We start from the raw sequence: 10,944 nt of genomic DNA on the forward strand, positions 1-10,944 counted from the left end.
CGGACTCTACCACTGCGCCCAACCCAGGGGAGGCCTCCGGGCCCCGCCTCCCTATCCCTCCCGCGCCGCCCCATTACCCCGCCGGCCCGCCCCCTGCGCCCGGTCGTGGGGGCCTCCGGATGCCTTCTCCGCCGGGTCCCCCCGCCCACCCGCCAGCGGCGCGGGCAGCGGGGGCTTGCAGCGGGCGCCGGAGGCTCCCCCCGCCGCCAGTGGTAGGCGCCGGTCTCCGGAGTCACGTGGCCGCCAGCCTTCTGTGACGTCGGGCGGCTTCAATGTTGCAGAGTTCGGCCCCTGGAATTCTGAGAACTAATTTGCTATTCGGTGACATAAGAGAGATCCGGGGCTGAGGCCACCCCGCTCTCGGTCGTGAAAGCCCCACAAGCACCGCCGGCCTCCACGCAACACACCACAGCCCCTCAGCCCCGGCCCGAGCCTTGCCAGTGTAGGGACCAGGAGAGGGTGTTGGGGGGAGAGGTGGTCCCAGCGCAGCCGGAGCGAGAAACCCAACAAAATCCCGAATTAAAGGCAGGAGGAGGCAGAGCCAATCCCAGGCAGCCAGTAGGGAGACCAGAAACAGGCTCCTTCTAGCGCTATTTTTGCATCTGCTTTGGCAAGTTTCTCCTTTAAAAAGATCCCGGGATCCTGCCGCCTTGGAATCCTTTAAAAACGAACAGCTCTTCTTGTTTTTGTTTTTTCCCCACCTCTCTCTGGCTCTCATGATCGCACGAGGGATTTACTGTTGGTGAAAGAAGCTTATTTTTCCCCATGCCGATCTATTGGGTTTTTTTTCTTTTTAATTTTTTTCTTATGGCGTTGCGTTTTCAATGTGAGGAGTATCTTTGCTCTTGAAAAGAAAAATGCTTGAAGGATTATGTTTGCGCTTGGTCCTTCTTTAACCTTCCCCTTCCAGGACTCTGAAGTGGTGGGTTAATTCTTTGCAGTTGTTGTCATTGTTGCTGATTCTTGCAAAATATCTTGTAAACAGTCTGTCAATATATAGCTGCCTCTGTGTGGTTGTAGATGTGTGGCTATGGTGATGTGCGTTTTCTTTTTCTTTCTTTTTTTTTTTTTTCTTTTTAAGGAACTATAGTAGACGGTTTCCAGGGGGAACTGTAAAGGCCCACTTTTGCCATTGGAGATTCAGCCGGTAGTGAAAATGTAAAGCTTTCCAATCTGTGTTCCTGATAGAGCTGCTGGTGTATGGGTTGCGTGTGCGGGAGGGGAAGGGGGCAGATTATGAAGATAGCATAAGGACCCGAAAGCATATTTATTTTCTCTGTGAATCCACTCAGGCCTGCTCTGAGCGTAAACATAGCTGCTGATTACTATTGCAATAATTTATTTTTCCCCTGATCATTTTGGGGTAAGAGGGTCTAGTATCTCTTCTGGGTACTTCCACATAACAGAGCGAAAGGGGGAAGAGTCAGTGTGTGGCTGAGTGATGGTATTTCATATTTATAACAATTAATGGAAATTTGTTCACAAGAGTAACTATCACAGGGTCACAGTGCCCTAGCTGCAGCTAATGTAATTACTTAGAACTACTTATTAAATTACAAATGAATTCCAAGCAGGGTGCAAACCTAACACAAAGATATTATTGTACACAGGAAGTTTCTTTTTTTTTTCCAGCAAAGTTCTAAGCTGAAATGATCAGATTTGGTATACAGTTAAAAAAAAAAGACGAGCTTTGCTGCTACCACTAGTTATCTATTATTTAAAATAGTCCAATCACAAGTCAGGTCTTGAAATGATATGGGCGTGCTTTAAAAACACCTTCCCTGTAGTTAAAAAGTAATACATAATTCAAAGTGAATGTGCATAGCTTTAACTTAGACTGTAAGATCTCAGGGCCAGGGAAGACATATTTATCTGTGTTTATCTTGTTTATCTGTATTTGCAAAGAGCAGTGTAAACTAATGGTGTTTTATATATATATATATATATATATATATATATATATATATCTTATATATAGATATAGATTAGATCTAGATATATAGACTTCATAACAAATAATACAGTGATGATAACAACTTGGCATTGGCATTTGTTTCCCTACGAGATGGACTTCATGAGGAAAATCTCTATTCTGTTTGTGCCTCTCTGCAGGCTGAATCTTTGGTTTTGCACGTATTGATTGACTGGCTGAATGCAATGTTTGCAGAACGTTAGGAAGGAGCTAAAAAAAATCTCGTGATTGAAGATTTATCAGGATTGCTGTTCCAAATGGCATTTTACAGAGCTGAAATCTTGTCATGCAGTTATCCTGCCAAATGGAAGACTGCATCAGAGTTTCCATTATCAGCCCCCTGTTTACAAGAAGTTATAAATCAGCCATGAGCATTCCTTTTGGGCCGGGAACTGGGTATAGGTTCCCAGCCTGGAAGCAAAGAACAGATTTTATTCATTTTTCCTGGGTATCCCTGGTGTAACTAAACTCCCCATTAACTTTCTATGAACTTTCTTCCCCATATGGTGAAATGGGAGTTCTGAGCGCACAGCTATATTCTGCGCAGAAAGGCAAAGCAGAATATCCTTCAGATCCCATCCATGCCCCTCAGCCACTGGCCAGAGGGCTCACCACAGAGCAAGTCTGTCTTTGCTGGGTAGTGGAAGCTTTGCTTTCTTCACAACACATCCAGCCAGATTTTTAGTCACGTCATGTAAAAAGGCAAGGAAGTTTAATAATGTTGACTATATTATGTCTTGCCTTTTGTGCAAAAACTGGCTGTGTTTGAAGGCAACACTGACCCTTGAAGCAGGGAGTTAACAGGAAATCTGGCAGGCAAGGGAGTTGATATAAAACATATAAACAACCAAGTTATTCGCTTTCATTTTCCATGCACGTGCATTCATTTCTTTTATAATCTGGATCCAGTCCTTCAGATTTGATGCATGCAACCATCTGTTCCCTCAGCATTTCCTTTTTGGTCCCTACATTCATATAAGGATGTAGAAGCCCTCCTCATTATATCAACCTATGTATATTGTCCATGCTCCATGTCAATATAATAGTAAAGATGAGATTTACATGGAAGAGCAGGAAAGCTCCTTCTGGAGTGTGTCAGGTCAGTAATACCTAGCTTGCAAACCAGTGAGGAAGATATGCTCACCCATCATATTGGTACTACTGCTTCTGTCTGATACGTTCCACATTGTATGATCTTAACCTCGCATTCCAGTCTGTATTGGAATGCAGGTAATTCTGCCCACTTAAAAATCTTCCTCTGGTTGGGAAAAGTTTATTCTTCACTTTCTTCTCCTACCAAATTCCTGTGCAGTTCTGCAGGTGCAACCTAACTGCTGAGTAGTTACTACCAGTCCGAGGCAAGTCACAGGTGGGTTGGTTGATTTCCTTATCTAAACCACTTTGGGGTGAAAGGCACCACATAGATGTAAATAATTATTAATGATACCCCTCTATAATTAGAAGTCAGGCCATAGGCATTTGGGAAGAAGGCCCTTAATACAGACTTAGGTCTGCTGGGATATCAAATAAACTTTATGGGCAAGTACATAATGTTCTAAAATAAGCACCACTTTTAAGAAGGATGTCCCAACATTCTGATAAATATATATTTTAAATAAATCTCAGTTTAAAATTCTTTTTTTTTTAAATTAGCTCCTTTGGGAAATAAATCTTCCCTACCCAAATAGAGACAAAGCCACCTTTTTTTTTTTTTTTTTTTTTTAAAGAAAAGGGCCAGAGACAGAAAAGTGGCCCTTAAGAAAGGACACTCCATCTGTGATGCCTTTCTTCTGGCAGTTACAGTCAGATCGTCAGCAAGGCTGTGGGAGTTTTATGTCACACAACACACATTATTTAAAGGCAGTCTTGTGTGTGCAAGGTTATAAAATAAAAGTGGAATGCACACTGCAGGGAGCCTGTGTATTCCCTGGTTCAGCTGCGTTATCTGGTTTTCTAATCTAACCTACTTTTCTGTCAGAGGTTGGTGCTCTGCAGGAGCCTGTCTTTAGTGCAATCTCTGAGCCCTTTTGTGGGTGTCTGATTTCTGTAACACATTTGGGTTTCCAGTATGAATGTAACATTCAAAGCCTATCATGACACTGCTCTAGGTGTATGAGATCTTATCTACCTGACATTTAGTTTTTTAACCGTCCATTCACTTGATTTGCATAAAGTCACCCAGTCATAATTTTTCAGCATCATCATAACAAACTACTCCAGATTGCCAGCTTGCTTTTGCTTGCTGCTTGTCAGCACGAATGCATCTTTCCCACTTCTTGCTGCATCTGAGCTAGCAGCTTTCTGGATCTATTAATGAAGCACTTGCAAAAGGATGAACGCTTTTGTCATTATATCCTGTGACAACAGCAAACCTCATTAATAAGTGTCACAGTTTAACTTCAGAACCAAATAGCCCAACACGTCTGGGTCTTGCATCTCATTCTGTTTTAGTGTACTGTTTCAAATATAGATCTTTTTGTTTTTCTTTACAGGGCAAACCCACAGAACACTCCGCCTGACCCCAGCAGACTTGCCCTGCAACTGCCGTGTTCATTACAACACGATCTTGCAATTAAAATAAACTCCAAGAGCCGAATAAACTTCCCCTGTTTCTGATCATTTGTTAATTTCAACTTCCGATGCCTAAAACTCTTTTTCCCCCTAGTACCAGTAGTAAGGAAGGCAGCAGCTGGAGTTGTGGAAGGAAGTGGGTGAAACATCCTGATGATTGTAAGCTACAGGAGGGACCTATTCAGTTAAATAGTGGTTTTATTAGTGGAGTATTCATGACGGGACAAGGTTCTTCCTTTTGGGGAAAGTACTGGAAGTGGAAAAACTTGATTTGCATGGCAAGGCCTGGCTTTAGGTACACACCCTCTGTACAGTGGACCAAAAGGCTCCTCAGCTCACTCACAGTCCAAGAATGTGCACGGGGAGTACAGTGGTACTTTTCCATTCACATGCCCACGGTGGTGTGGCTTGTTTGTTTCATCCGTCATGCAGCAACCTTTTGACTTAGATGCCCGTCATCATCACGCTCTTCCCTGAAGTCAACAAAGTGACACATGCTGCAGAAGAGGAGCAGGAGAGATTTTTCAGTCTGTCTGCCTAAAAATCTCCCTTTGCTTTCAAGCGGAGAAGTTATTATTCACTCATCCACCTAAAAAGAAACCACACAACAGTTGTCTTACTGGTTTCACACACCATATCAGACACTCTCTCTGTCTCTCTCTCTCTTTCTAAGTACAACCTCGGTTTTTAGATATCCTGGAGACTATATCTAGAATGATTACCAAGGGTCTGAATAATCAAGACAATTGTCAAAGTAATCACAAGGAAACGAAGGCATGTGACTTAGTGTCACGCAACAGGACTATTCAGATAATGAGACTTGAAGAATTGGATAGGATTTTTTTATCAGAAAAATGGCATTCATATATTATTGAGAAATTGTCCTAATTGACAGATCTATTGTTCCATCGTTACTCTGACAGTCATAGTGAAACTCGTCTGTCAAATATTACTTTACCCAGGTAAGTGTAAGAGTAGAATGCTTGTAACTAGTATCTGTCTATCTATCTATCTATCCCTGCAAATTCTGCCAGAAATAGTAATTACCCAGTGTGTGTGTGTGTGTGTGTGTATGTGTATATATATATATATATATATATATATATATATATATATATATATATATATATATATATATATATATATATGCCACAAGTAAATGATCTTTAAAAGGTAAATTTCAAACCCAAGTACTAATGAGTGTCTAATCATTCACAGAAAATTATCCCTTCTCCTCTCTGCCCCCAATCAATATTTAACCAATTACAGACCAAAGTCTGTGGGGCTTGTTTTTGTTTTTTTTCCTTTTCTTCTGAGTTTGTCAGTGATTAAGTAAAGCAAAATGAAGTGATTCATGTGTATTGAGAGAAATTCATGAAGACCTTTTAAGTGCTTGATAAAGATTTGAATTTGCTTCCTTTTGTGTGATGGAATGTAAAATGGCTGGGATAAGAATAAGTTAATTTTAAGATGCATATTTCCAGCAGGGTTTGTCTGTTATCAATCATATTTTAACTCCGTATGTCCCAAAATATTTCTTTATAGGCTTATTTTCAGCTATCAATTCTTTTGAAACAGAATTAAAAATCCAGCTGTATCCAAAGAATAAAATAGCAAAATGCAAGTGCTTTTTCTTCCCTTTCTTTGGTATAAGTTTCACTCATTTTTCCCTTCCCTTTTCAAGCCTCCCTTCTGTTTCCCCCAGATCCCGGAAGTTGAGTGAAGTGACTTGTGCAAAAGAGTGTCCCACTTTGGCTTCCAGTCTCTGAGAATCTTCTGCCTCTGCAAGACTCCAAGGTTGGATCAAGGAGTTAATCTTCAAAAATATTACCAAGGTGCAAGTGGGCAGGTTAGGAGGTGAATCATTAAACAGCTGAAGTATGTGACTGCAGATTTCAGTTAAAGAGACAATTCACACACTTTCTCCAGCACAGAAGGCCATTGCTTACCAGATCCCAGTGGTGTAGTGGTAAAAAGAGAATGGGATAGAATGAACCTAACTAAACTCTATGGCTACATCTACACTACAGTGATCTGTTGACAGAAGTTGCCATTGGAAGAGATCTTCCAGCAAAACTTCTGTCAACAGATCACATCCATACACAAAAGCAGATGGAAAGAGCAATGCACTCTGTTGACAGAGAGCGGCCAGGCTTCCTGGTCGCTCTCTCAGTAGAACAGCCAGCTGGAAGCTGGACACAGGGCTGTCTACATAGCTTTTTTATGAACAACTGTCTCCTGTCAACAAAGGTGTTATTCCTCATTGCGGAGAAGCACTACACTGTCGGCGGAAGTGCTGAGTTTTGTTGACAGATGTAGACGCTCCGTGAGCTTTGTCGACAAAACCCCGGTTTTGTCGACAAAGCTCTCTAGTGTAGACGTAGCTATCATATTTCCTGAAGAGAAGTAGGTAAACTTTGCCCCATGACTACACTATTGCTGGATTGCCTGGTATCAAAGTGGTACCTTCACTGAATGGAAAGAATCTCTTCACAGGACAAAAAAGGCGAAATTTGATACCCTGGCACATACACAGTTCCATGAGTTTCAGAGCCTACCCCGTGGGGTGGGAACCACTTGCCTGAATAAGGGATGTTATGTATAACTAAGGGTTGCAGAATCAGGACCTTGTGTACAGAAAAATAGCCAGTAGGCTGGCTTTAAGTATTGGGCTGTGCTTGGGACTCATTTTATCCTGGCTACCGTAGAGTAAAGGGGCCTGATTCTGATCTCCCTTTAATCACTGCGCTTCACAGACATTACATGAGCTATTCCTGATTTACGCCAATGTGAGGAAGAGAACTTGGTCTGGTCCTTTTAATAAACAGCCTCTTGCATCCCCAAAGCAGAGGAAGTAGCTCAAGCAAAGTGCCACAGTTTGATTGCTTTCTCCCTGCTGTCCTAGGCTCTCCGTGCGTGCATATCACAGTTCCTTCCTTTCACTCATCAGGGAGTGGCCACGGGTGTCTCTGCAGCATTCCCTGCAGGAACCCAGAAGGCTGCACATGGAAAGTGAGACATGCAAGGGGTTAGCCCAGTCGATAGGCTCACATTACCAGCATTATCTATGAAATTTTCCCCTCCTGGGGTGCGAGCGATCCACAAGCGGTGTCGACACCACCCTGTGTTGTCATGTCACTGGTTTCAGGGAGCAGACATGGTAGCATACGAGAATGAGAGAGGTTAGGGATGACTCAGGTCATCTAGTATATCCAGGGCTGCCAAAGCAAGAAGATTCCTAATATGTTTTCTGGTATTTTTCCCAGTCCAGTTTTAAATAACTCAGGTTTGTACCTGAGCTCTTCAGACACAACAAGGTGGGATGATCCAATGACCATAGCGTTAAGGAGTTGTGGGTGCAATTCTGTGCTGTGCTACATGGTCTCAAAGTGACCTCAGGCGGGTCATTTTGGACTCAAGCCTCAAAGATTTGTAGGTGCATAATGCCCATGGGAGATAGTCACCTAAATGCCTTCAAAGAGCTTGGCCTTTGTCCCTCTGTGCCTCTGTTCTATAGCTGTAAAATGGGCACAGAAGCACTATCCTGCCTCCCAGGCGTGTTGTGGGGAAGACTACATTAAAGGTTACAGGATGCTCAGATAGTTCATAATGTGAGTCATACAAGTGTGGTAGTTAGATGCCTCCTACTACAAGTAAAATTATTCCATAGATTAATTTCACTCCTACCTATACCTCAAGACACGACTGTGTGTAATCCCTCCTGCTCCTAGGTTGTTTATGCACACTTCAGCTTTTTGCTGCAATAAAAGACGGAGGAATCGAAACATTATGGAATTAAGGCGCATTCCACTTTCTGCTCACATCTGCTGAAATCAGCTCCCAAGCCCCTTAGCCAACAGGGCTTTGCAGGGTGTAACTCTCTTTTCTAGGCAGTGCTATGGTCAGGGAGAGGACAGGTTTTGACACAGTCTTACATGGCATTGTCATAGACTGGAACAGGGGTCAGCAACCCCCACCATGCATGCCTAGAGTGGCACGTGAGCTGATTTACCTTGGCATGTGAGGTGGGAGCTCAGCCCTGCCCCCTCCTCCCTGAATGCAGAGATTCCCGGGGCTAGGACCAGACTGGCATCCATGTGACGGGCTGGGGCCACAGCTGGAGTCCCTGCCAGCCCCTTCTACAGCATGGGATGGGTCTGGAGTCTGGGGCTGGGGCCGGAGCCCGGGCATGGAGCCCCCGTCTCACCACAGGGCTGGAGCCAGAGCCCCAGCTACATGTTCCCACCACGGCATGGGGCCAGAGCCACCTGAGTCCCCGACTGAGTGTGTGGCTGAAGTCAGAGCCCCCACTTGCCAGAGACTTGTGGCAGCCCAGGAGCATGGTGCTGGAGCCCCATACCAGCCCTCAGAGCCTGGAGATCCTGGGGAATGGGAGGCTGGGGCCATCTGGGGGAGAAGCCCTGGAACTCCTCTGGTTTGGCAAATTCTGTCCTTTAGGACCTTTCCACCTGAGGTCCCGCCCCTTCCAGGAGGTGGCTCCCCACAGGGCCTGGGCAAGTGTCTCATCAGTCCTGCTTCTCCATGGGGTACTCTGATGTTGGGCTGGAGTGGTTCCAATTGTATCAATAATTAGATTGTCACCAAAGCAGGAGTACTCTGGGTCTCCCACCTCTGGGGGTACCCAAACCACTGAACTAATGAGTCACTCTGTCTTCCTGGTCCACTGTGTGTCTATCCAAGATGAACAGCTTCAACAGCAGAGCTCTGGAGCCCCACATGAGAATCCTCCACAGCCCAGTGATATGAGCCCACTCTGGAGCGGTGGGAGACCCCTCTCTAAATCCTCTCTCTTTATTAGTCACAAGGAGACAGGATTGAACTGAGAGGTGTATCTCTGAGGGGCTTTATTTATTTATTCATGAAGCTGTTGTCAGTGGGACTATTAGTGACTTCAAAAAGTATCACCAGCATATGGCCAGTACGTAGAGGTCAAAAGATCAAATTTCGGCACTCTGCCTCGGAAAGGTTGCTGACCCCGGACGAAAAGATTAAATTGCTGCAAGCTCAGTGCACAACTGGTGGAAAGACTGTGCTTATTAATCAAAGAATAGTTATCAATGGTTCTCTCTCAAACTGGGAAGGTCTCATAGGTCCCTGCAGGAGTCAGGCTGAAGGCAGTATGCCAAAGATTTTCATTAATAGCTTGGATAATGGTGTGAAATTAATGCTTATAAAATAAATGAATGCCACCAAACTGGATGAAGTTGCAGGCCTATTGGGAAGACAAGATTAGAATTAAAGAACAAAATTGAAGGACAGATGAATGGTCTGAAATCAACATCATACAATTCAATAAAGACAGGTGCAAAAGTCTATGCTTAATCAAACCCACAGCTATGAAAAGGGGTCTATGGCTTCAGAAAAGGATTTGCAGGTATCGCAGATCATACACTGAATAGGAGTTATTCATATCATGTAGGAGTGAAAAGGCTAATGTCATTCTGGGCCTATTAAGAGGAGTGGTTAGAGCATTGGCCTTGTAAAGCCAGAGTAGTGACTTCAATCCTTGAGGCAGCATTCCAAGGGCCTGGAGCAGGTTAGATTTTTTAAAAAAAGTCAGGGATGATGATGGATCCTGCTGTGAGTGCAGGGGACTGGACTCAAGGACCTCTCAAGGTCCCTTCCTGCTCTACGAGATGTGTATACCTCCATGGAAGTCCTTGTTGTTTTTGAAGATACAAACTAACTCAGCTACCTCTCTGACACATGCCACCATGGAAGTCATGGGAAGTAATTCTCCTACTCTACTCAGCAGTTGTGAGGGATCAGCTGGCAGCCTGTGTCCCAGTCTGGGCGCTGTGCTGTCGGAAAGATGTGACTACATGAGAGGGAATCCAGAACAGAGCAACAAATATGCTCAAAGGTTTAGAAACCTGACCCTATGGGAACAAAAAGCAGTCAAGTAGCACTTTAAAGACTAGCAAAATAGTTCATTAGGTGAGCTTTCGTGGGACAGAACCACTTCTTCAGACCATATCCAGACCAGAACAGACTCAATATTTAAGACACAGAGAACCAAAACCAGTAAGCAAGGAGGACAAATCAGAAAAAGATAATCAAGGTGAGCAAATCCGAGAGTGGAGGGGTGGGGGGGAAGATCAAGAATTAGATTGAGTCAAGTATCTAATTCTTGACCTTCCCCCGCACCCCTCCACTCTCTGATTTGCTCACCTGGATTATCTTTTTCTGATTTGTCCTCCTTGCTTACTGGTTTTGATTCTCTGTGTCTTAAATATTGAGTCTGTTCTGGTCTGGCTATGGTCTGAAGAAGTGGGTCTGTCCCACGAAAGCTCACCTAATAAACTATTTTGCTGGTCTTTAAAGTGCTACTTGACTGCTTTTTGTTTTGATAGTGTATAGACTAGCACGATTTACTCTCT

General features: G+C 44.0%; 1 long non-coding RNA gene across 2 annotated transcripts; it reads left to right on the forward strand.

Annotated features, from left to right (window-relative positions):
- Positions 1-95: 95 nt before the first annotated feature.
- LOC142018568 (uncharacterized) lies at positions 96-10,466 on the forward strand. 2 transcript variants are annotated; one of them, XR_012646855.1, is made up of 3 exons: positions 96-3,341; positions 4,465-5,505; positions 6,228-10,466. It is a non-coding gene; the product is annotated as an uncharacterized LOC142018568 (long non-coding RNA). The 2 variants fall into 2 exon arrangements; XR_012646854.1 differs by having other exon boundaries at positions 102-922.
- The last annotated feature ends 478 nt before the right edge of the window (positions 10,467-10,944 follow it).

Source organism: Carettochelys insculpta, chromosome 10, assembly GCF_033958435.1.
Source record: "Carettochelys insculpta isolate YL-2023 chromosome 10, ASM3395843v1, whole genome shotgun sequence".
In the NCBI taxonomy this organism is placed as follows: domain Eukaryota; kingdom Metazoa; phylum Chordata; order Testudines; family Carettochelyidae; genus Carettochelys; species Carettochelys insculpta.